The sequence below is a fragment of the Arvicanthis niloticus genome, chromosome 14 (assembly GCF_011762505.2).
Source record: "Arvicanthis niloticus isolate mArvNil1 chromosome 14, mArvNil1.pat.X, whole genome shotgun sequence".
Classification (NCBI taxonomy): Eukaryota; Metazoa; Chordata; class Mammalia; order Rodentia; family Muridae; genus Arvicanthis; species Arvicanthis niloticus.
Window position 1 is genome coordinate 10227230 of NC_047671.1, and position 27649 is coordinate 10254878.

Consider the following 27649-nt stretch of genomic DNA (forward strand, 5'->3'; position numbering starts at 1 on the left):
CCCTTTTGCCTGTGTGAAAGTGCTCCCCCACCCACCCACACTCTCCTGCCCCACAGCTCCAGCATCCCCCTACTCTGGGGAATCAAACCTCCTCAGGACCAAGGGCCTCTCCTCTCATTACCATTGGGCAAGGCCATCCTCTGCTACATATGTACCTGGAGCCAAATATCCCTTTAGGTACACTCCTTGGTTGGTGGTCTAGTCTCTCTGAGAATTGGGTGGTCAGGTCAGTCTATGCTCTTCCCCAAGGGGCTTGCAATGCCCCTCCACTCCTCCAGTCCTTCTGCCAGCTCGCCGACCAGGGTCCCTGAGTTCAGCCTGATGGTTGACTAAAAGCATCTGCATCTGTCTTGATCAATTGCTGGCCAAACCTCCCCAGGAACTGCCACACTTGGTTCCTGTCCACAAGCGCCTCTTGACCACAGAAACAGTGTTGGGTTTAGTGTCTGCAGACAGGATGGATTCCAAGGTGGGTTCCAGTTGTCCCTTCCTTCAGTCTGTGTTCCATTTTTGTCTCTGTTCTTCCTTTGGACAGGAACATTTCTGGGTTTAAAAAAAAATGAGATGGGTGGATGGCTCCATCCCTTGACCAGGGACTGTGCCTATCAAATGGAGGTGGTCTCCACAGGTTCTATCTCTCCCTTCTCTGTGCACTACAGCTAAAGTCATTCCCACTGAGTCCTGGGAGCCTCATGTTTCTCTGGTGTCTGGGACCCTCCAGTGGCTATCCCTAGTTCCTCATCCTCCCCAACCTATTTTTATTTGATTTCCTGACCCTCTGAACCTCTCTCATGTCTCCTCCAGATTCTGATACTGGCACCCCTATTTCCTCCTACTCCTTTGTCTCCCTTTCCTTCCATCTCCCATGATCATCCTGTTTCCTTCTCAGTGCAGGGCTGAAGCATCCACTCTCTGATCTTCCTTCTCTCTATGCTCCATATGGTTTGTAGGTTGTATCATAAGCATTGTGAGTTTTTGGGTTAGTATTCACTTATTAGTGAGTACATATCATGTGTGTTCTTTTGTGTCTGGGTTAGCTCATCAGGATGATATTTTTTAGTTCCATCCATTTGCCTGTGAGTTTCATGAAATCATTGTTTAAAATCACTGCATAGTACTCCCAGGTATATATGTACCACATTTTCTGCATCCATTCTTCTGTTGAGGAACATGTGGGTTGTTTCCAGCTTCTGGGTATTAGGAAGAATGCTGCCATGAACATAGTGGAGAATGTGTCCTTGTGATATGTTGGAGCCTCTTTTGGGTATATGCTCAGGAGTAGTATGGCTGGATCCTCAGGTAATACTATGTCCAATTTTCTGAGGAACCACCAGACTGATTTCCTGAGTGATTGTATTTTTAACTGTCGATATGACAGAGCTTACAGTCATCTAAGAAGTAGATTGAGGGCTGCCTACATCAGAATAGCCTACAGGCATGTGTATGGGGAATTGTCCTGTTTAATAATTGATAGGAGGGTCCATCCCACTATGAGTTCTCAAGATAGGTGGTTCTGGACCATCCAAGAAAGTTATGTAAGCATGGGTCTGTGAGAAAAGTAGAAAGTAGCATTCCTCCATGATTTCTGTTTAAGGTTCTGGATGATTCTTGTTCAGATTTTATCAATGATGGACATAAGATGACTTTATCTTTCCTTAAGCTCCCCTTGGCCAGATAATTTCATCACAGAAACAGTAAAGAAACTAGAATTATTTTCTATAATAACCTTAAATGTAAATGGCCTCAATTCACCACTAAAATTGTAGACTAATACCCTGGATTAAAAAAATATAAATCAACTCTATGTTGTCTCTATGAAACATAGTTAATTAGTATAGACATATAAAAACTAAATATCAAAGGATGAAAAAAAATCAACCAAGTAAATTAAAGCTTGCGAATACGCAGTCATAGCTATCTCCATATCTAAGTAAGTAGACTTAAAATCAAAACTAGTTAGAAAAAGTAAAGTGCAACACTGCATATTAATAAAGGAAGCCATCTATCAAGAAGATATAGCAAATGATAAATGTATTTGTATGCATAATGTTGGGTGAATGATTTCATAAAACAAACACCAAAGTGCACAAAAAGTCCTATATGTCCTTACATAAAACATCAGCCTGGGATATCAATCATTCACACTCGTATTTACACCAGTCTTTCAAGCTTAACGCAAGCAAAGAGCCTAGAGATTTAAAGTACACCATGGATCAACTGTACTTAACAGATATACACAGAATATTCTACACAAGAGATAGGAAACAATGCATGTTCTCAGTGGCACATGAAATCTACACTACTGATGAGAAACATCTGAAGCCAGCCACAAATTGAGCATTAATAAATATGAGAAAGAGAGGGAGAGAGAAAAAGAGAGAGAGAGAGAAGAGTCTTTATATTTTATCAGAGAAAAATGGAATAAAAATAGAAATCAACTACAAGAGAAATTACAGGAGAAGTACTTAAAGACTTAGTTTTTAAAGGAACTGCGAGCCTTTGAAGAGGCAAAGAGGAAATTAAAAAATTACTAGAGTCAAATAAAAATCAGAATACCACCACTGAGATATAGCCAGTGCAATCCTAGGAACCTTTAGCCAATGTTATCCTAAGAATAACCTTTACACTTATAGGCACAGATATTTAAGAATAAAACTCAGCTGATTTCAAATAATCAACCTGAGGGTGCATCTCAAGTCTCTAAAACAAAACAAACAAACAAACCAAAAAATAAAAGACAGCAATCCAAAACCTATTAGATATAAAAAATAATAAGTATTAGGCAAGAAATTTATAAAATAAACAACTATGCACAACATTAATTAAAGAGATGGCAGCTTAGAAAATTCAATATGAATGATAAATCTATTCCCAAAAGGACAAAAGAAAGGATGATAATTAATTTATAACTAATTAATAAATAATTAATAAAGTTGTGACAAGTGGGTGTTATGACAGCAGACTCTATTGCAATCCAGAACATCATTAAAAAATACTTTGAAAACGTACACTTCAAAAGGATGGAAAACTAGAAGAAATAAATGAATTTCTAATTCCAGATGACCTACCAAAATTAAAACCAGAAGATCAAAGTTGTAATCAAAATTCTCCCCACAAACAAAAGGCCATGACCAGATGGAGTCACTGATAAATTTGTATCAGACTTCTGAGGAAAGTCTAATATCAGCCTTCAGTTTGTTCCACAAAATACAAAGGAAAGGAACACCACCAAATTAATTCAATGAAACTAGTGTTTACTTTGATTAAAACAAGATAAAGGTACAATGATATTTTTCATGATGCACAAAGACACAAAAGTCTCAACAAACTTGCAAATCAAATTAAAAACATATCAAGAAGATCATACTTTACTAGTAGGTGGGCTTCCTTTTGGAGATGCATGGTTGGTTCACCATTCATAAATCAGTAAGTGTAATATACCACACAAACAAACTCAAGAACAAGAATCACATAATCATCAGAACAGATACAGAAGAAGAGCTTGATAACAGGTTGCCCTCTGCAACCTGACAGCATGGCCACATTGCAGAGGGTAGCAATCCATTGACCAGGGAGAAGTAGAGCTGTTTCTATAAGAACTCTTTACCCCTGCATTCTAATGCCTTTGGGTACAGGAAGTTACTCTATAGGATTCCAAAAGAGAAGGGGAAACACACACCCAGCCACCAAACTTTAATCTACAATCTGTCCTGCCTACAAACTATGCTAGTGCAGTGGTGGCACAGAATTTACGGTAGTAACCAACCAACATCTGATTTGACTTAAGGCCCTCTTCACAATATGAAATACATACCCTACCTTGGTTACCTCTTGGGTAGCCAAGAACCAGAGACTAGACAGCACACAGACCTAGGTTAAAACCAAACAGTACTGGTCTAAAAGATAAAGTATCAATAAAATGACAATTTAAGGATATGCTGCTATAGTCAGAGGTCAGTGTCTTATTTGCCTATTCAATTGTCGTTAGAAACGCCTCCTCTGGCAGCAGGTGGGAACAGGTAAGGAGACCAACTAGCCAGACACGATGTGGAGAAGGAGTCTAAATGGGACGTCTCCATCAGATCTCTTCCTCCAGTGCTCAGGGAACTCCATGGAAGAGAAGATGGAAAGAGTGTAAGAGTCAGAGGGGATGGAGGACACCGGGAGAACAAGGCCTTCTCAATCAACTAAGCATGGTGTGTCTGAGCTGGAGACTGGAGCAGCAAGCACAGGGCGTCCCTGGGTCTGCATCAGATCTTCTGTGCATATACTATAGCTTTTAGCTTAGTATTTTTATGGAACTCCTGACTGTGGAAAATGTGCATCTCTGACTCTTGTGCCTGTTCTTGGGACTCTTTCTTAGGTTGGGCTACCTTGCCCAAATTCCTTTTGATAGTTTTTGCTTCATCATAATGTAATTTATTTTGTCATTGGTTGTTATCTCTTAGAAGTCTATTCTTTTCTAATGAGAGACAGAAATGTATTGGAGCTGCAGGAGAGGGGAGGAGGAACGGGGAGAGTAGAGAGGGAGGGAGGGGAAACTATAAACAGGATGTATTGTAAAAGAAAATAAGATGTTTTCAACAAGGAGGGTGCACTAAAAAATACTTTATCAAAGGGAAAGAAAAGGAAAGTAAAAAAAAAGAGAGAGAGAGAGACAGAGAAAGTTCAACATGCCTTCATGATAAAAGTCCTGGAGACATTAGGAACAGATGAAGCATACTGAAAATAATAAAGCCTATGTACAACGGGCTTATCACCAACATTATACCAAATGGAGACCATTTCCTCTAGAAAGTCCTATGGAATCCATCAGAAAAGTTTTAGACCTAGAAAACATTTTCAGTGAAGTTTCAGGATACATTCATTGATGTAAAAGAATCAATGGCTTTTATGTATACTAATAACAAACTCATAAGAAATATAGGAAAAGTATCTCATTCATAACAGCTTAGAATAAATAAGCCACAGAAATAAACTGAAAAGTCCCAGACACCAAGAAGGAAAATCAGAAAAAAAAAAAAAAAACAAAAAAAAAAAAAAAAAACAAAAAAAACCCCCAAAAACCAAAAACAAAACAATGGAAAGAACATGGAAACGACTGTACTACCAACATTAACGTACAAATCAATGCCTTATCCACTAGAATTCTGATGGTATTCTTCCCAGAAGTAGGAAAAAAATCAAGGAATATATATGAAACCACAAAAGATCAATTCCAAGGAGTAAAAACACAGCTGAATCTTGTAGGAGGAAGGGCAACGGCCACCTGTATGAAAATGCCAGGGGTTTTATTATTATTCTGTATGTGTGTGTGTGCGTGTGCGTGTGTGTGTGGTGCAGGCAAAAAGGTGTCTTCTGCTGGAGGACCTAATTGAAGACTGCCTGAGAGACTACGGATTGCTGACGCAGACAATGCCAGCCAATTGGGTACTGCTGTTTAGAAGAGAAGCTTTCTTAGGACCAATGGGGCTCACATGAAGAGTATAAAAGAAGTTTGCAGTAGTGTTCATATGAGCTTGCTGCCGCTTTCTCACCTGCTCCCAGAGTCTGTGTCATTGACTCCGTGACACCTGTCCTCCAACCCCCAAGGGCAGGTAGTGTCCAGTGAGTAGGCCAGGGCACAGGCAACAGAATCTGACCTCAAATTATACCAGAGAGCTGCAGTCACAAAGACAGCCTTGTACTAGCATAAAGACAGAACCCGATAGAGAACTGGGAAATAAACCAACAAATTATAGCTACCTCATTTCTGGTCAAAGTACACAAAAAATAAAAAAAGAAAAGAAAAAGAAAAATTAAAGGAGTAATTTCATGGAAAAAAATCTGTTCAATAAATGGTGCCAATCAAACAGGAGACGCACCCTCAGAAAAATGAAATTAGGTCTGTATCTTTCCCTATGTACACAACTAAATTCAACGTAGACCAAGGACCCCAAATTAGACCATTAAATGATTGAACTGTTAGACGTAAACACTGGGAACGCTCTTCAAGATACTGGGGTGCATTTTCTGAACGAAACATCAGTAGCATTGGAATGAGCAGCATGAATAAGCAGATGGGGCGACATGAAATATAAAAGTCTCTGTAGGCAGATGGAAATAAAAAAAAAAAAAACAGACACACAGCACGAGTGAGACCTTGGTACACTGGGCCCTAAGTAGGTTGTGTCAATCAAATTTTCCATTAGGGGGCTCAAAGAAATCGACAGAAGAGGAATCAGAATGTAAGAGCCAAAGGGGTTGGAGAACACCAGGAGGACAAGGCCTTCTAAGTCAACTGAGCAAAGCTCCTATGAACCCACGGAGACTGAGGCAGCATGCACAGGGCCTGCACTGGTCTGCACCGGGTCCTTTGCATATACATTATGGTTTCCAGTTTAATGTTTTTATGAGATTCCTGAGTGTGTGAACCAGTGGGTCTCTGATTCTTGTGCCTTCTCTTGGACTCTTTTCCTGATGTTGGCTTGTCCTGTTCAACTTTGATGATATAGCTTTTGTTGTATCTTAATATATTTTACTTTGCTGTATTTTAATATTATCTCTTAGAAGGTTATTCTTTTCTGGTGAGAGACAGAAAGGGAGTAGACCCTGAAGGAAGCGAGATGGGGAGGAACTGGGAGGAGTAGAGGAAGGTGAAACCATAGTCAGAATATATTGTTTGATAAAAGAATCTATTTTCAACAAAGGGGAAAAAAATCTCTATATAGAAAAAGAAATTCTTGGCAGAGTAAACAGACAGCCCACAGAATGGGAGAAAATCTTTACAAATTATACTTGAAAAATAATGAGCTAATAAGTAAAATTTTAAAAGAGGTGCAAAAATTAAACATCAATTAAAGAAAACTGACAATTAAAAACTAGAGAAATGAGAGAGATGAGTGGTACCCAAAGAAGGGTCTGAAAAGGCCAGTAAGTACCTTAACAATGTTGAGAATCTCTGATCCTCAGGGAAGTGAAAATTATAACTGTTTGAGACACCACTTCACCAGGAGACACTCAACTAATTTTGTCATGTTTATTGTTGCTGTATCCATGATAGCAGGGAAATGGAACCAACTTAGATGTCCATCAATAGATAATGGATTATGAGAATGTGTTGCATATACTCAATGAAATAATATTCAGCTGCAAAAATGAAATGATGAAATGTATAGGCAATGATGGACTATAAAATATAATAATAAATAAGGTGGCCCAAACCCAGAAAGACAAATGCCAGAAAACAAACAGAATACATGTTCTCCCTCATAGGCAGATCCTAGCCTATAATTTTATATGTATATATGTAAGTGTATATGTTCCTGTGTGAGTGTGTGTGTGTGAGTGTGTGTGTGTGTGTGTGTGTGTGTATGTGTGTGTGTGTGTGTGTGTGTGTGTGTGTGTAAAGGCCAGGCAAAGGTAATACGGGCTGATAAGGAAGGGTGGAGGTGGTAAATAAGACATATGGAACATGAAAGAGTAAACTGTTCTGTGAAGAGGAGGGTATGAGGATCAGAGATGTAGTGGGGAGGTGAGACAGATGGAGGCAGGATAGAACCCAAACACACTTTCAGTATTTACTTAAAAATATTAACAAAAGAAAATCTCGAGACACAAAACTGTGGATTTTATTGCATTTGAATATTATTTTGTGGGTAAGTTTGAATCCATGAAGGAGATATCTTTACATCATGTGAATACTTCTAAAAGTATTTCAAGCAATTAATTTGAAACTATTAAAGTTATTTAGTCAAAGTAACTTAATAACCACGATTAATGTAGAAAATGTGCCTGTCGCTCTTTTCCTAATAGTGAGACCATTTTCCAATTCAGTTAAGCTAGGATAAGCTCCTTTGCTCTGCTGTGTTGGTGTAGATCAAGGCTTCGTTCTCACACACAGAATAAAACAAATATCCAGGGCAATACTTGAAGCCTTGGAACTTTAAAGTTTTACTTCTGATATAAAGTGCATTATAAATAAATGTCTTATAGTCACAATTTCAAAATTATATACTTTTCCTGCACTTCGTTAAAAAAAATAGTCACAGCATAAGCCAGAGATTCTTCTTAACCTGATGAAGAACAAGTTTGGGGGTAACTTGGGCACAGAAAAGAGTACACAGGATCGGACATATGGCGCTCTTCGTATTGGTGAAAACAGAGTCAGAGTAGTTCTGAAAAAAAAAAAGAGGTCATTAAAGTGAAGTCTTTTCATGGTTTTAAGGACCATTAGGGTTTTAAGGACCAGAGGGAGGATTTCTTTTGCTCCTAACTCCTAAAGGTTCACCTTATGATTTCTTAACCCCATGCACTCATACAGAACATATCTGTGGTGGTTGAATGTACCAGACAAGCTTCCTCACTTTAAGGCCAATGGGAAAGTGAGAGCAAAGAAGAAACAGGAACCAGGTATAACTTTCAAATCTGACCTCAGTGACCTACCTCCCTCAACGAGGTACCACATCCTACATTTTCAGAACCTCCAAAATAGTGTTCCCCCTGAAATAAAACACTTCATACATATACCTTTAAAGAAAATTTCACGCTTAAAATATAGTACAAGGCAAAGACTGTCTCTTCTAACTCAGATGAATAAACAGTCTGCACATGTACTCACACTTAAAAGAATTAAACAATGAGGATATCACAAATTTGCAAAGTATCTGAAATAAGGAGTACCCATTTCTAAATGAGAATTATATGACTACATCTATGCATGTGATTGATGTCCTGGAATTTTATAAGGAGAAATACAAAACAGACAAGAATACTTTGTAACTGCCTTCACCAAGTAGTTACAATACTCAGGCTCCATAGCAATTTGTGCCTGAATTATTCTCCTTTTATTTTGATTTCCATCCCAACTCTTGATAATTTTGCTAATGAAGGTAAATGCTTTTAACCTGTATGATTCACTTTAGAAAAAAACAACCTGCTTCTAGAGAATGATGAATTCAAATATATTATGTGTCAAGAGTATAGAGGTTTTATAAGTACATACATACATACATATGCACATATGACTGTTTCATAAGATTAATTAATAGAATTGGCTGACATGTTATTTTAGAAGTTTCTTAGGTAAATTAGTGTTACAAAATTTAAAAATTATTGGAATAAGTCATATTTCTGCTGATGCACTTCTCGAATTCAAACATCATGAAACATCAGTGTTTTGCTGACACTGGATATAGGACAATACTTTCCAAAATATTATACAGTTAAACTTTGCTTGTATAAATTGAGAACATTGGTAGATTTGTTGGTCAATTGAAATTTGTTACAGCCATTGGGCTCAAAGAATTTGAGGATATGCGCACATATATATTTTTCAGATATATACAAAACAATCTAAAATATTATTAGATCTATTACAAGAGTAGGCATTCAATAAACATCTTTTTATTGAAAGAAATAACAGAGTGCTATCTTGTAATGGTCACACCAGGATCACTCTGATGAATAGCTAGAGTGGGTGCAGGTAAAAGAAGGAGAGGATAATAAAATTAGCATTAAGTTACTTTTCTCAAACCCAGCATAAAAGCAGAATAGCAACATGACACCAGAACAATAATAAAAATGAACATTTATAACAAAACTGAATAGCAAGATGCTCACATAACTCACAGTAAGTTACAACACAACTCAACACAGTGTAACACAATATAAATAGGAACAAACCACCAAAGGTGAAAATACTTGAGATCTTTGAGTGATTGGAAATCAGAAAATAGGAAGGAACAGGTTGTTTAATATACTCCAGAACATCCCAGAGAGCAACTAGCTACAGAGGAGCTGGTTTTAGAATAATTTTGTTTTTATTTTTTTACATATATGAGATGGTGTCTTGGTTATATAGCTGAGTTTAGAGTCCTGGCATAGGCTTTGTGCTCAGACAAGGCTCAGTGCTTGCTTTAATGCTTGACTATGGCTGTGTTTATTTTCTTTATAACTTCTGATGTACACGTTCTATGTTCCCAGTTTTCACTATTTCCAATTGGCTTCCTAGTCTTGGAAATGGTGGCCTCCTAAAAGTAGTTTGTTTATCAAGTCCCTGTGTCACGGGGCTAGAGACTTGTGATATATTAACATCTTGTCAGAGAGAATAGATTTCATTTCATGTAGTCATGATTAGGAAGATCGAGAATATTGGGTTACTCAGTTGAGATAAAGATTAGAATATACTTAGTAAAACAAACACAGAGGGACTCATTCAAGACTTATTTGGTAGAGGCTCCTAAGATTAATTCCAAGCCTTACTTGGTTGAAATATGGGGCTTCTCAGAAATTATCTCTCATGGTTAGGTTGATACAGGGATTACATGAAGGTCAGATTGTATGTAAATCATGCTATCTTTTTCCAAGGCAGATGGTCTTTGTCTTATTCCTGGGGTAACATAATGATTACGCACATTAACACAATGATCATGTTTTCAAAACTACAATCCAGGAAATGCATCTATAAGTACAAGGGTCATAAAACCACAGTAGAGATGAGAAGGAAGTAAGACCAACTGAGTTGCAGTTGCAGCTGCAACTGTGCAGACTGCAGCTCTGTGACTCAGTTGCTGATGGGAATGTGTTATAATATGTTCATCTCAATCACATGAGTATACTCAGAAGGAAAATACATTAATTGGTTAATGGGCAAAGCTGATGCCACTTTAGTGACACAAAGTGGTACCAGAATTCATTTCTCTGGATTCCAAGACACTTCTGTCATGATGTTTCCTAAACTGGTAATGTTATACTGAACTGAAAATATATCCAAACAAGGCCAGACTTTAAGAATCATCACTGGGACTGAGGAGATGGCTCAGTGGGGTCAAATAGTTGTTGCACAGGCATGAGAACATGTGTTGATTTCTAAACCCACATAAAGGTTAAGTATGGTAGGACACAACTAGATGGTAGAAACACATTCCAGAGACTTGCTGGACAGCCTACCTAGGTAAACCAGCATGTTCCACAATCAGTGAATGTCTCAAAATAAGGTGGAGAACAGATTAAGGAAGATATCCCAATGTCAAACACTGGCCTCCAGACACAGTCACAAGAGAGCGTAATTGTATGTGTACACCAAAAGGAGGGTGGAGGGAGGGACAGAGCATGGGAAGAAATGATGGAGTCGAGGAAGAAAGAAGGGAGGGTTCATGGAGGAGGAAGAAGGTTCAAGGCAAAGCCATCACTGGCTCTTTGAAAAAGAGCTGAGTGAAGGTGAGATTCATACATCATAACAAAAAAAAAAAGATGTGAAGACTTCATTATGAATATCTCAGTCTTACAAGTCATGATAAGATGAATGAGCTGTGGTGGATGCTGTCTTCACTTCATTGTCTTTCATTATTGAGCAATTCAGAACACTTTACTTTTCTAGGTCAAGGTATTTCCAAGATATGGTAGCAGGGTGTAACTATTTTTAAACCTGATTGTTATTTTTGTCATACCAATGAGATACAACAACCAGCCTTCCTAATTTTTATTTCATTATTTTTCATATCATCTTTTCTAAATGGCTTAAGTTTCTGCCTAGTGAGTTGGACAGCTTAACAATTATCCAGTTATTTGAACCAAGAGAGAATATCAGTCTAGAGAACACCGAGTGAACTGTATCTCATAAACTAAAAGTAATTGAGAGTTTGAATCCCATTTGACTAAATGAAAAACTTGCTAATATTTATATCTAAAAGACATGTAGCCCCATCCAAGAGTGACAGTGTTTTTTTTCCACACAGTTCTTTATGTTTTCATACTAGGGTTGGCCTTCTTTATAGAGCAGAGCTGGCAATGCCAAATTTCCCTGCATATTACAATCATCTGGTAAACTGTTAACAAGCAATGCTACTTTGTCCATATAGCAGGCCAATTAAATCAGAATTTATCAAAGTGGAACCCTCAAATCAGAATTTAAAAACATTACAGGTGAAGTAGATTTTCTAAAATCTCTTCTGTGGCAATAAATTTAGGCTTTCTTACTTTTACTGGATACTTGCAATATGAATGTTTCTAATTTCATTCTATTAGTGAAAATGTGTTCAGTTTTCTATTGGCTCAGTTTTGGACAATGGCTTACACATGTGTTCAACTTGTCCTGAGCATGGTAATGCAGAATAATCAAAACAGTGGCCCCAAAACTCATCTCTAGTATTATTTCTATCTCAATTTCTTCCACTCTACCTCTTCCATAAATCTTCCCTGTCTCTCTCTGTCTCTCTAACTCTCTCTCTCTCTCTCTCTCTCTCTCTCTCTCTCTCTCTCTCTCTCTCTCTCTCTCTCTCTCTCTCTCCAAACTAGCCAGTTTTCCTGGATGGCAAGTTCCACACGTTCTGCTTCCCATCTCCATCACCACAACCTTAGAGGTACCTATACAGCACACCACCACAAGACTTCACCCTCATGGGGGAATGATGGACTAAACTTTGGTCCTCATGCTTGCATGACAAGCATTTTACAGCATTTTTCTTCCAAACATTATATAATCACACCTTGAGACCAGGCGTCTGGGCTTTGTCCTTATCAGTCTCGTGCAGTGTGAGCATCGGAGGCTTAAACCATATTTCTCGGTCTGACTTGTCCAATAGTGCAGCACTTTGGTTCACTGCCTTCTTTGCCATTGAAGTTGGTTTTTATTATTTATTTTATAATTTTATACAATGTATTTTAATAGTATTCACTTCTCTCCACAAACTCCTCCCAGATCTAGTGCTCCTTCCCTACTCACCCAATGTGGGGTTGTCTCTTCCTCCTCTTCCATTTCTTTCTCCTCAGCTTGATGTCCTGTTTGTAAACTTTTGGATGTGAGGCTTTCCATTGAAGTGTGCCTAATGGGGAGAGAGAAAGTGAGCATTTATAAAGAAGATTCTTTCTTGTCTTTTATTTTCAATAAAATCAACTCTTCACCTTAGAAAGAGAACTGCCATTCTCCTGTTCTCTTTTGGAAGTTGTAAGATGTCAGTTCAGTGCAAGTCAAAGGTGCTCCTTTAAGATTCAACAGACCTATGAGTGGAGAGGAGCTACTTCAGCAGACAGCTTCTAAGGATGCAAAGAATAAATTGAAGTCATCAGTGGGCACTTGTAACACGTTTGACTGTGAGAGTTCTTATTCTATAACTTAGAAAATCTAACAAGGTAGTCTTGAAAGTTGCTCATCCCACCATAACAGGTTTCCAAAGCTCTTATTTATAAGAGTTTAAACATTACAGTAAAGTAGTGTATACCAGTGGGAGAAGAGAGTGTGTAAGCCATTTTAATCTAGTATGGTGATTCTAGATAAAGTACAACAGTAGGGTAGTTTTTAAGCCACTGTTGAAGTTGATAATGCTTCATGTTTTGGTCATTTCTATAATTATCAGATGGTCATATATGTCTATTTTTGGTTGTGACCCTAGTCTTTAACAGCTGAGCCATCTCTTCAGCACAATTATCAGGTCTTATAGGCAGAAATACAAAGTACTCTTGTAAATTTATTGTGAATAGTGCTTTAAGTTATGTCTAGAAATATGGGCTGCAGATGTCAAGATTTTTTTCCTTTATAAATATTGTAAGGTGACAGGCTTTTAGTGAATTGGACTAAGATTACCATGAGAAGCAGGGAGATTAGGTAAGGAGACCACAAGATCAGTATAATTAATTTAATATTGAATTAGTGACTAAATTTCTTAGTGCCTAATGTTCTTGATACCTAAACCTCACCTTAGTTGTGTCAGGAGAAAACAGATAGAATAGGTACATCTGGTGATTTGAGTAGGCTTGTCCCCCATAGACTCATGTGCTTGAATGCCTGGGTCATATGGAGTGGCACTATTAGGAGGTGTGGCCTTGTTGGAACAGGTGTGGACTTGGAAGAAGTGTGTCACATAGAGGTAGGCTTTGAGGTTTCATATATAAGCCCAAGCTATGTCCAGTTTGGAATTCCAGTATCCCAGCTGCCTTCTGACCAAGATGTAGAACTCTCAGCTCCTCTAGAACCATGTTTGCCTGCATGATGCCATGCTTCCTGCCACAATAATGGACTGAACCTCTGAAACTGTAAGCCAGACTCAATTAAATGTTTGCCTTTATAAGAGTTGCTTTGGTCTCAGTGTCTCTTCACAGTGATGAGACTCTGACAAAGACAGCACCCAAGTGGAGATACTGAAACTTTGGATTTATTTTTTTGTCATGCCTCTACATATTTTGGCTTGACCTGCATTTATTTGAGCATATTTCATTGGAAGAACATGTATAAAACTGAGATCCATATTCTGTATGTCAGATGTCTGAAGACATTAGTGACTCACTCTATTTAACCCAATAAGAGAATTCTATGCAATGTTATTTTCATATTTGAAGTGAAAATACTAACACATGGAGAGAGCAAACCGCCTGTGACACATTCTTTTAAATTTTGTACATACAAGGAGATTGGAGACTTTAAGATGATAACCTAATGATTATTAGTGAGTGAGATTCCAGGTAATTTTTTATATATTTTGCTTTATTTAATTGCTAATATCAATATAATATTTCTATAATAAGAATCAGCACAATAACCCTAGCCTCACTTAGATAAAGACATACACTCTTTACAACGTGCCACATGATTTAAGAATGGTTATCCATACACATAAGCAGACTAGGTGCTTATTAATATGATTTTTCCTTTCTTCAGGATAACTTTGTCCTTTCAAGAGAACAAAGTTGATAAAAGTTTATTTAACATTGCAAAAAAAACATTTTGAAAGACTCATTAATATTTTTACTTAAAATTTTCATATAATACATTATATTTTTATCCATACTTAGCTCCTTAAGTCTTTCTAGATCCAGATCTATTACCACACCCACCAAACTTAATGTTCTTTCTCTCTCACAAACAAAAACTTCAAACCGTATTTTAAAAGTGTAAAAAACTCAAAAACTAAAACAACAAGCCTCATAAAGTCCATTTCTATGTTGCCCAACTATACCAGGGCATTAGGCCTACCCTAGAGTGTAATTGATATACCAGTAATGCCTCACTGGAGAAAACTGATCTTTCCCTTTCCCAGAATTTCTCAATTGCAAATTGATCCTTTGTTAAGGATGTGTCCACTTTCATTCTCTTTGGCAGGACTTTGTTTGGCTTGAACTTGTGCAGGTCTTATGAGCATTGTAATCATTTCCGTTCATTCACATGTGTACTAATCTGTTGCACCTGGATGACACTGTTTCCATGATGTCAGTGACCATGTCTGACTCTTATAATCTTTCTGCTTCCTCTCTGAATAGATTCTTGAGCCTTGAGCAGGTGTGTTATAAAGACATCATACTTAGGTCTGAGTGCTCCAAAGTCTTTCACTCTCTGTGCATAATCCAGTTGTGGATTAATTATCCTCCAAGAAGAAACTTTTCTGATATGGGTTGAGTTTTTCTCTGACATCATTGGTATAACAATATGTCATTAGGCATCATCTTTCTCTTAGTTTGTAGGTTTTCTCTTATTGCCTATAACCTATCTAGTCTTCAGTTCTTGGCAACATTGGCAGTATCAGGTATGGGTTTGGTCTCATAGAGCAGGACTTAAATCAAATTTTAAAAATGGATGGTTACTTCTCCAATATCGCATTAGTCACTTTTGCATTGGATTATTTTTTAGGTGCAGAATTCAAGGCTCTGCAGTAGTGTGCAAAGTACTTTCCATAACATAAACACTGGTCTGCAAGGGTGAAGCTTCTAGCTGACCACCAGTTCAATTTCTCTCTGTTTGATGACATAAGTAGGATTTGTCTCCAGCAATAGGCTCTTAGCATCAGATTATGGACACTAACCAATATCCTTGGCAATAGCCTATGAGGCTTGGGTGTTCAATGGGGCTCTCAGGCCAATGACTCAACAAAATGTACCTTATCCCTGGCATATGAGATTTTACTTGTAGAATAAGATTTCTAATTGGTGCATTCTCTCCCCCATTGTATGGTGACTCCATGTGAATTCCTTATTTTTATGTATATATTTTAGGATGCTTACATGGTAATAGGATTCCATACGACTTTTCAAGAGGCCTTTAGTGGTTTTATTCTTTCCCAATATTCCTTCCTTTACCACGCTCTCTCATTAAATTTTTAGTAGAACATATCAAATATAATTATACTTCTAAGACTTTGATTAATGTCTGAAGATCTGCATCTGTAGGTGACTATACTTAAAACCTTAAAGATGGAGACAGTGACCAGCCTCAAAGCGTGCTTGACTATCAAAAACTAAATCAGACGATAACATTACACTTTTTTCCTTTTCTTTTGGAGAGATAGACTGTACTGAGTTATTGCCTTGTCTTCTGAAACAAGTAATGAACTCAGTGTAGTGTATTGACAGATGACATGAAGAAAAGACATCTGGCAGAGAGTCATATCCAAAACATGCACCCCTCTAAATAGTTTAAACATATATAGAATGTCTTACTTGAAATTTTATTTAGTTTATCTTAATTAAGATCAAATCAATAATTATTCTATTTCTTAAAAATGTGATTAGGACTTGTCTTATGATGAATGATATCAAAGTGATAAGAAGCCAGCATTTTTTTATCTTAGTAAAACTTTAACTTTAAAGACTTTTCTATAAGTGAATTTTTTTCAGTGTTGCAATAGAACCTAGCATCTCACACACTAGGCAAGCAATCTACCAAGACACATCTAACCCAATTTTTATTGTTTGATACTTTCATTGATTTACATAAAACATTTTAGTTTTGTCCCATCCCCCATTTTCCTCTCCCACTAGAACCCTTCTTCTCATTATGTCTCCTTCCTACTTTCACTTTTCTCTTTGTGTTTGTCCCACTGAGTTTAGTAAGAATCATTTTTCTATGCATGGAAGGGGGAATATTATTCAGTGGAGCAAGAACAAATTTTCTATGGCTACGCCACTGAAGAAGATGGCGTCCCCCTCTGTTAGAGCCCTCTCCCTATAAGTAGATTAGGTGAGGAGCCTAATCTACTGCAGGGTTTGTTAAGATTAATCTCAGCTGAGTGCAGCGGTTATGCATGTCCAGATGACATCTTTGCATTGCGCCTCACTCCAGTATGAGCTCTTACATACTATTTCTACCACATATACTGCATGAAGTTTCCTGTTCCTTAGAATGAGGGGTATATCAGGCCAGTAGGACCAAATGTTTACACTATCTACCTTTCTTGGCTCTGAGCCAGTTATGAATTTCTGCTCATTGGCCATTACCCATTACAGGAATGGGTTTCTTTGCTTAAGGCTGGGCACAACACAAATTTATGGGTCTAAACATAAGTATTTAGAGGAGAGTTTAACAACATGATTATTTAGCTGAATAAGGGTAGTAGGGTACCTCTAGGGCTATGGGCCATTCACAAGCACATGTTTATTACATTGAAAGACTACTTAAAACAGATAGAACTGCAGGCATGTGAGCCACAGGAAATGACTGTTGCAAAAAAACTTTGACTTCCAAACTGTCGCTACCCACGTCCAACCCTCGGAATAAGGCAACGGCAACCGTGTTCTTCTTCAAGCGGTTTATTCAGCTATCCCTGTACAGCGCTTCCTCTCTCTCCTTCTCTTCTCTTCTCTCTCCTTACTCCTCCTCTCTGTACTCCTCCCACCTTAGCTCCTCCTACATATCATCCTTCCTGTTAAAATAAAACTTTTCTCTCAAAATACAGTTAGAGCATAACTATACTAATTTATGTCAGTAAGGTCCAAGATAGACTTAATACCCAGTCCATCATTTTGTTGACTAACCAGAACCTCTGTCATCTCTCCTAAATAAAAGACTTAGTTCTAAACCAGCTGGAAGTACAGGGCATCAGTGAACATGCAGGTGATAAGATTCATTCATCAAAGCTGTGTATTCTGTAATATACAAATCTCAAAACAAATTTTAGTATCAAGATAATTATTTTGTTTGATTCTCTGGAATCTAGTCTTCTGAAGGCCTACCTCTGTCATATCTGATCCATATAATTCTGGAAGATATAAGTACTACCTTAATGACCTCATCAAAAAACTCATAGAAAAACCTTTTTTCCCAAATTAGCCTTTCCTTAAGCCAGTAACCAGAAAAACCTATACATTGACCTTTTGTCCAGAGGAAAAATATAACTATACAACTCAAAATCACACCCATTTTAAAAGTTAAATCAATTAACATTATCATTCTTGGACCCTTCGTTCCTTGGCCATCTTAAGATCCTTTCCCGAAACTGAAACCTCATCCATGGCCTGTAAGAACTTTTCCAAAGTAGCCTTCTTAAGCTCTACTCCTTTCGATTTTTCTGCTTAACTTGTCCCAAAACTGGGAACTTTATAGTCTCTAAACTGAGAACTTATCCTTGTCCCACTTACCTGAGAACTTTATCGTCTCTTCCGAGAGCCTGACTTGTTCCACTAACAGGGAACCTACTTTCACTTTCAATTGTCAGTTTCAACTCTTGCTGTCAACTGTCAGTTTCAACTCTTGCTGTCAACTGTCAGTTTCAACTCTCGCTGTCAACTCTTGCTTTCAACTCGTCCCAATACCGGGAACCTATCTTGTCTTCTACCTGAGAACCTAACTTGTCCCACTTACCTGGAAACTTACCCAGTCGACTCTCCTGAAGCCGCAAGAAGTTCTGAACACGTTCTGAGAGGTTTTGGTGGATCCCGGGGTTTCAGCACCACTTGTCGCTACCTACGTCCAACCCTCGGAATAAGGCAACGGCAACCGTGTTCTTCTTCAAGCGGTTTATTCAGCTATCCCTGTACAGCGCTTCCTCTCTCTCCTTCTCTTCTCTTCTCTCTCCTTACTCCTTCTCTCTGTACTCCTCCCACCTTAGCTCCTCCTACACCAAACCCCAGTGAGTGGAGAATACTAGAATGTTGTCCAAGTAAAGAGTCAAGCCCTGACTACAGAAGTAACAAGTTCAGTTTGACTGTGAAAGTACAAACTGTCTCCATAAAGTAGACATATAGTAGGATGAATAAGTATTTACCCCATCTTCAAGATACTGTAATGAAAAAAGGGTTAAGCTGGGATATAGGAGAAACATTTAAGTCCTATTGAAGACTTTTTGATGTCTGTGGTAGATATCAAAAGATACCATAATCGTGTTGTAATACTTTGAAAGTTATTTCACTAATGATTATTATATCCAATAAAATTTTGGTAGAAAAAAATCAAAACATGTTGGGTTATGATGTATCACAGACCAGTTGTTGGGTTGTGTATGCGTGTGTCCCGTGTCTGCCCACCACAGGGTTAGGTCCACTCATGGAGGCAAGATATGGGAGTTTGACTGTACTTTTCCCCATGCTGGTGCTGGGTGGGCATCAGGCTATATGAAACCGTGGGACTGCACTCCAGAGGTGAGGGAGAGCAGTCTGAGTTCCTGTGGGAGCCGGAGCTAGCTGTCTGGTTCTCAGGCTCTTGGGCCTCCAGGTATGCCTGGGGTTTGGGGGTAGGGGAAGCCATGGAAAAGTCAAGAACGAAGTGGGGGCATAAGGGCTGGATTGGCCTGTGGCCAAAGGGGGAGAAAGGGAGAGAAGCTCAGGCTGTGTCTCCCAGGGATGAGAGTTCTTGGCTTGGTCGCTGTGGCTCACTTGGCTTGCTTGAGTTGGTGGTCCTTGTGGCTGGAAATGCAGAGAGGTCTTCTGTGGGAGATTAAGCTGTGACTCTATGGGTGAAAACTTTCTCCATTGTTCCCCATGGTGGATTTTAAGATGTTTGTTGTCATGGCAGAAAGTAGAGGAGAAACTGTAGCCCAGTTTTTTCAGGGCGGGCCTGAGGTTAAATACCTTTTGCAGGGAGGATGGTCTGGGAAGGAATGCTTAATTGACTGTGCCCCTCTGGCCTTTAGGTACCTCATTAATGTAGAGATCTGTCTGGAGACTACATGACCCATGGTCACGCCTTCTACCTGTGTAGGGGCCAAGGGGCATTGCCTGATATGACTAAAGGACACACATCTATGGAGGGCTGTGGCCTCGTGTCAGGGAGCCTGGAGTCTGAGAGCATGACTAACGCCTACTGCCTGTTGCAGGGGACCCTGCGGGGTCATCTGGTGGGTCACCAGGTTTCAAAGCTAACTCAACCAAAAATCAGTCTGCCTTTCATGGTCCTACAAAAACAATTTTGGCAAACAGAATGAGGGTAGAGATAATAGTAGACGAACTAACTTATAGACCCAGAGATAATAATCACGATGTACTAGTATAATTAAAATGAAGTTGTGCAATCAGGCTGAAATGCTGATTATGCGTATTTTAGTTACTCTTCTGTTGTGAAAAAGTAACATGGTCAGTTTTCATTAAGGGTGTGGCCCATAGTTGATCAGCCATGCCCAGTAGACAACACTACACTCAGAAGTTATGGGCAGCAAAATTATACTCAGTGGGATATTATAAATAAAAAAAAAAGAACATAAAGTTGGGGGAGGCTGGTTGTTCTGGAAGGAGTTAGGGAAGTAATGTGGCAGTGAATATGATTAAAATGCATTTTGTAAAGTTATCAAATTTTATGTTAAAAATTCTAAATAATATCCACCAAAAATTGAGGCTTAGACTATTTCTCAATGTTAGAGGCTACAATGTCTGCATTATACAAAGTTATTATATAATACATCTATGCAACTTATAGCTTAAAGCAAAATATACACACATGATTCCAGGTTATGAGCCAGCCGTATACATTTTAAAAAGTTTAGAAGATTTTTGATAATGTCTTCATGGTTGTCTAAATTTTCCCAGTATCTTTTAAATTTCTGATTTTATTAATTTGGGTCTTCATCTTCTCCTTCTTTTGACTAATTTGTCTAAGAGTTTGTTATTTTGCTTATCTTTTCAAAGAACTCATTCTTTTTTTTATTGGTTCTTTTTACTGTTTTTTATTCCCATTTCATTAATTTCAGTCTTTTCTCTTGCTATGTCACTTCTTTTACTTTTTTTTGTTCTCAATGCCTTAAGATCCATTATTTATTTGAATTCTGTTTGATCTTTTTTTATAGGCACTTAGTGTGATAAACTTTTCTCTTAGAACTGCTTTCACTCTTTCCCATAAATTCAGATAGGTTATATTTTCATTTTCATATACCTCTAAGATTTAAAATTTGTTTTCATTTTTTATTTCTGCCATGGCCCATTTTACTGTGTCATTTGTGTCTCTGTAATTTCTCCCATTTTTTATCTTATGATTTCTCCTGCTGTTGATTTCAAATTTGTCCCTTGGTGTTCTGATAGGATAAAGAATTATAGTTTGACTTTTCTATATTTGTTGAGACTTGCTTTGTGTCAAATATGAGATCTACTTTGGGGAAGTTTCCATGGGTTGCTGAGAGGCATATGAATTATTTGTTGTTTAGGTGGAATGTTCTGTACATTGGCTATGCCCATTTTATCTGTGATGTTCTTTACTGTCAATATTTCTTTGATGGCTGATATACAGTTGGCTTGTAAATGGTGAGAGTGGAGTTTTAAAGTTACCCACTATTCCTGGCTTGGCATTCATTTAAAATCTGTTAGTGTTTGCGTCATCAAGTTGGATAAACCTATATTTAGAACATACATATTTAGAACTATAATTTCCTCCTGATGGAATGTTTCCTTGCTCAGTAACTCCTCTGAAAAGAATTTGGGTCGAGTTTATTTAGTCAGATATTAATATAAGAATGACTACTTGCTTTCTGGTCCCATTTTCTTAGAGTATATTTTTCTCTCCTTTGACCTAAAATTGTATATATCTTTGGCAGAAAGGTATTTTGAAGTCAGCAAAAAGAAAATTGTTGTTTCTAATTTAATCTACTTGTCTGTGTTTTAGATAGGTAAATTGAGATTACCAATACTACAGTTCTGACTGGCAGGTCTGTGTTTCTACCCACCATTTAGTTGATTTTGTAGCATTTGGGAATTTCTTATCTGTTTGTTTGTTTGTTTGTTTTTGTTTTTGTTTAATGAATATAATAGCATAATAATTTTTTCCTCCAATAGTACATTATGTGTGTTTTGAAGTAGTCTCTCTAATACTCTCTTTAGGTAGCTTGGTTGTTGTGAATTTTCTAGCCTGCTTTTGTACCATATTTTATTGTCAATCATAACTGATATTTTTGCTTGGGATATTAGAGTGAGTCAGGAATGGTGATATTTCAGAGTTTGAAACACATCAGTCCAAGCCTCCTTTTTTTTTCATGTTTTGGACTGAATCAGCAGAAATTATTCTGTTGGGACTGCCTTGTGTATAACTTTGTCTTTCTATGTTGCAGGTTTTCTTTTTTAGGTGAATTAGATACTTTTACTATAATATAACATGGGAGCTCTTTTTTGGTCCTATCCTTGTATACTTTTATATAGATGGGTTGCTTGTTCTCTAAATCTGAATAATTTCTTTAATAATTAGATTAAAAATATTTTTTACCTGCCCATACAGGTATTTCAGGAGCCACCTGTGGACCAGTAGGTGGCAGAGGAGAGAGACTATGTCTATACTCAGTGTTCTGATATACAAACATCTGAATAAGCCTAACATTCCCTGAAAAAAAGCAAGCCTGAGACAACCAACAGTCTGGTGTTAGGCAGGCTCAATTGGGTTCCCAGGACAGGAAGAAAGCCAGAGACTCTGAGAATTCTGCCTGGTACTCATAGACCATGGTAGGAGTTATCCCAAACAGATGACCCTAGCAAAGGGCCACTTGGGCAGGTCAAGCAAGGACTGAGTCCAAGTTGACCACCAGAACAAGCACCATGGGCTTTGGATAGGTAGTTAGCCTGAGGTGACCACCAGTCTGGCAACTTGTAGACCTGTGGAAATGGATCAAACCCAAGATGACCACTGCCTGGTGCCATAATGTACAAGGAGGGCTTAGTACTCCTGAGACAACCCCAGATACTCAGAGACCCTGGGCTCCATCAAGAGAAGCAAGTAAGTAGTAACAGCAGGAGAGGTGGCCTCCAGGCTCAGGAATGTGAAGAGCTGTCCTTGCCCCTCACTCTCTGGGGCACTCAAGAATGCAGGCCCTGCACCTTACCTGGGCAGCCCAGTAGAGCTGACCCTGATGGTGGGAGAAGGGTTGAACCAGCCCTGATAGATTGAGCATAGGAGAGCTGACCCATCAACGAACGTGACTGCTGTGAAGAGTGACATTGGGGAGAGAGAGATGCCCACCACAACTTACATTTTGCCATCTACAGCAAGCAGGAGAAGAGTCTCTGAGGTCATCAGAGTGGCAAAGCTGGCCCCATCCATCAACTACTGCAGCAATTGGGAGAGCAGAACCTGTTCCTCGCCAGGGAAGCACAGTAGAGCTGTCCCTGGATGTGGGGTTTGCAGGAGATCTAGCCAGAGTGTACAAGAGTGGAAGAGCCAGTGGGCTCACCTGCTCAGATAACTCTCAGGCCCAGACCAAGGGCTTTGATTTGGCCACCCCAACATCTACCCCATCAATGAACTGCTGGAGTCTATGAAGAGGCCAGTCCTAAACTGCAGGGTCTTCATGGCACAGGGCAACAACAGAATATCCAGGAGGAGTCCAGTGAGGTTCCAGTATTGATACAGTAGTGGAAGCCAGCAGCCTCATACCAGACCAACTAGTTATTGCAATGAACATTTGCAAACAAAGAAGTGTAGACAAAAGTGTATACTATGGGACACACTGTGACACACTACTACTTCAACAATTATTTTTTCTCTATTTAGGGGAAGTTGCAAGAATTGAGGGTGAGTATGAGAGGAGGGGGATGAGTGGGATTGGGATGCATGATGTGAAATTCACAAGGAGCCAATAAACAAAAAAATTAACAGTTCTAAAATTTTGCATAAATTTTTTCTTAGATGCTTATAACATGCAGGTTTTTCCTTTTTATGAAGTCAGAGTTATTTTGTCTTGATCATACATTAAAAAAATTGACATTTAATGAATGATTCAATTCTTCTAGTTTGTCTTCATTCCTTGATACTCTCTCTTCCACACGATCTATCCAATTTCTGAAGCTATCCAGCTGAATGTTTTATTTGACTTATGGTCTTTTCTAAGTTTAGTTTGGGGTTTCTTCATTATTTATATCTATTAAACTCTATTTTCATTTCACAGATTAACTTTCTTTTTCATTTACTAAGCCATTTTTGTTCTCTTTGAAATTATTGGAACCCTCTTTGTGTCTTTACCACATTTATAGCCATTCTATCGAAGCCTGTGCATTGAATTTAATTTAAGCCCTTTTGATAGAAGTTATTATGGTAAATTTTGGCAATGTAGGCTGATGAGATGTTGTCTTACTTTTCAGGTTACCTGTATCTTTGCACTGGGATAGTCCTATCTGTCATTAGATGGTTGGTTACAATTTGTTCTTTTTGCTTTTCTCTTAATCCAGTTTAACGTCTGCTTTCAATGAATGTATTTGCAGTGTCCAGGGAAGAATGAGTTGTACTTCAGTTGTACTACAGTTGTACTACATGTGGTAGCACTCATGTAGTCGGTCTAGTGATACTTCCATCTGTTAGACTAAAGTTTCACACAGCATGATTTATATCTAGCCTGCTCCTGTTGGTTGAGTCCTGTCTATAGAAAGAGTCTTTATCTAATCGTTAATCTACTCTGACAATACAAGCCAGACACTTGCTTTGTATTAATTATTTTTTGGAATAAAGAAACCTGTGGTACTGAACATGCTATTTGATTAATGTGAATGGGAAGAAAAAGAAGAGTTAAAAGATTATGTTGCTAGAGGGGAAATAGAGAATAGGGCTATAAGAGTGGAAATATTTGAGGTAAGGGGGAAAGTAAAATGGATCTGTGGGAATTTCCGGTTAATGGTATGTAGAATTCAGGTCCCAGTTCTTCTTCCCAGACCCATGTTCCCAGAAATAAGACTCAGACTCAAAATATATTTACAAATACCTTGGCCATATAGCTAGGTTCTCCTCTGACCAGATCATAATAAAAAGTAACCCATTTATTTTTTAACCTACATTCTGGCATGTGACTGGTTACCTGTCCTCAGGTACCATGTGTTCATCTCTTTAAATCTTCTTGGGTATATCTTCCCTGCCTGGCTCTATCTCAAAAATCCCTTCTCTCTACTGGATGTCCCACCTCTATTTCCTGCCTAAGCTTTTTAAGTGACAGGTGATGCATCCATACAATAAGATATTCTCTCTACAATGGTAGACTAAAAAGAAAGAAGTAAAGATTAGTAACCAGATTTCTTGAACCAGGTCAGCCTTTAGGCTTTGGGAGATGTAACAAACAAAACAAAACAAAACAAAACAAAACAACCCCCCCCCCAAGAAACAAACAAAAAAACAAACAAAAAACATTTACTAGGGAAAAAAGGAGAAAAAAAGGGAGGAAGGTATGCATGTGTGTGTGTGTGTGTGTGTGTGTGTGTGTGTGTGTGTGTGTGTGTGTGAGAGAGAGAGAGAGAGAGAGAGAGAGAGAGAGAGAGAACAGTAGAGGATAAGGTTGGGCTGCTACTGTTACTTCTTTTACTGTTCTATACATGGGAAATATCAGTAAGAAAAGAGAGGAACCTGGTGGACACCTAAGATTCTGTAATTACTTAAAGATAAGAAAAAACAATATTGGGGAATAGGAGGAGAGTGGAGATAATATGAAAATGAAGTTCTTGAACTGAATATTGATTATTGTCTCCTTGATCCTGTTCTGGGATGTACTCTGTTGATATTTTGTCAATCTTTGTATGTAGTTTTCAGCTTCCTTTGTATATGGACCTTCTTTGCTATGTTCAGTTGTGGATTCCTAAGGCAGATTCCAACCAGCCAAAGTTTCTGTGTTTGCGTTCCTCAATGGTGGTTGCATGGTAGTCAAAAGCTTTGTGCATGGCTGACAGCTTTGGCTTTCCTTGTTGGACACCGATGGTGGCCCTGACAGTAGTGCCTGGGAAAATGTTCTGAGAAACTCTTACCAGTACTGTTTTTCATGGTGAAATCTTGTAACCCAATTTGCCTGGGGTAAATATCTGCTCTTGTGGTGGTAGCTGCATTTTAGTTACAGTCACAGTACCAGGTCACATCTGATTGTATAGAAGTTTGTGAGTCCAACATTAGGAGAAGCTTATTGCCGTGTTGACCATGTCTCTTGTAGAACAGGAGTAGTTATAGGTAGCGCGATAAGGTCTTCTAATACTCTTTATTCCTCAAACTGTAATCAGCCACTTGTTTCAACATGGATTCTAGTTGGCCATTTTACCCTTAATGAAGAGTTTCAAAGTCAGATTTTGATAGTGTGGTTTGTAACATGGATATTAAAACATCCTTGCCCTGAAATAGTACTTCTAATGCTTGAGACACTACAAGTCCTTCCTTATGCGTCTAAATCAGGAATTATCCTCTTTCTTCCTTTTCATTGACATGTAAATCTTTTTGGGTAGGATTTGCATTTTAATTAAGCTGCTAATACTTTGGAGTTAATGAGTTTAATCTAAGACTTTCTTCTTGACAGGGAAGTGCAAGACTAACTGAAAGTTCTTTTGATCATTTGGGAAAATATAAGACATCCGTGTGTTACATAAAAATGTAAGAAAGGCACCTATTAGGTACAGAAATAGGATTTATCCTAACTATCTGCAGAGGACTGCTGAATGACATTAGTCATTTTTCTTTTCTTTCACATGTTTTAATTCTTCAAGACCTGATTCTTGCTCAGAAGGACTGAGAGACACAGCAATCCCCACTCCATCAAGAGGGACTGAGAGACTCAGCAATCCCCACTCCATCAAGAGGGACTGAGAGACTCAGCAATCCCCACTCCATCAAGAGGGACTGAGAGACTCAGCAATCTCCACTCCATCAAGAAAAAGTTGCCTTGTGCTTTATATGGTCCTAATGGTGTCTGCATTAATCAGTTCAGTGACTTCATGTATGGAAAGCATAAAATAACCAGTAGCTTGAAAATATGATAGATGCATACAAGGGAATTTCATTTAGTTATAAAATTATTAAATTTTACAACAAAATAGGTAGATCTAAAAAGTATACTGACTGACACATCTCAGCCCCAGAAAGATAAACACTGTGTATCTTTTCTCATATGAAGATCTTCGCTTTGAATTTTTGGATTTGTATATTTTATTCGGAGTGTTCGTAGAGGCCAGGAAGTAAGAAAGGATCCTGGAAAGAGAGGAAAAAAGGCTTTAAGTGTGGTATTGAATGAATAATAGAACACATGTTAAATGAAAGTAGAGAGAAAAGAATTAAGCAGAAGTATAGGTTCTATACAGGCTATACAGAAATCTATTTTCTAAGTCTATTAAAATCCACAATTAAAAGTTAAAAAAAAAAGATTGATTGTAAATACCCTGCATTTCCCAGAACCCAAAGTTTATTGAATGAAAAGGCCAGTAAGAGTTGTGGGATACCTCTCTATGAGCTGTTGATCAGGGAGGCCCTAGATGCCCCCAAACAAAACAGGCAATTGTCATTGCACTTGGTTGCCCACCAGAAATTGATGAGTTGTAAGACCTGTTGATGAACATAGCACAAACTGTGGTTGTAGTACCCAGAAACATCAAGTGTGGAAATGTCCTCATGACTGGCCGATCTTCATAGTGCTGGAAAAGTGTTATACAAAATACTGATCAAGAAAAGTATCAACAGATTTATACAACTTTGAACACTATGAATTTAATAACAATTGGTTAAGCAAGATTTACTCACTAGTGCAGTATAAGCATATCTGTTATGGGGGTA

General features: G+C 38.2%; 1 long non-coding RNA gene and 1 pseudogene across 1 annotated transcript; one reads left to right on the plus strand and one right to left on the minus strand.

The window, feature by feature from the left end:
- Window positions 1-7643: 7643 nt before the first annotated feature.
- On the minus strand, window positions 7644-18411 carry LOC143434386 (uncharacterized). The gene is made up of 4 exons (XR_013103857.1): window positions 18322-18411; window positions 12883-13014; window positions 12704-12803; window positions 7644-8156 (listed from the first exon to the last, which is right to left on the minus strand). It is a non-coding gene; the product is annotated as an uncharacterized LOC143434386 (long non-coding RNA).
- A 3948-nt stretch (window positions 18412-22359) lies between these two features.
- Window positions 22360-22472, plus strand: LOC117720251 (small nucleolar RNA SNORA17; annotated as a pseudogene).
- The last annotated feature ends 5177 nt before the right edge of the window (window positions 22473-27649 follow it).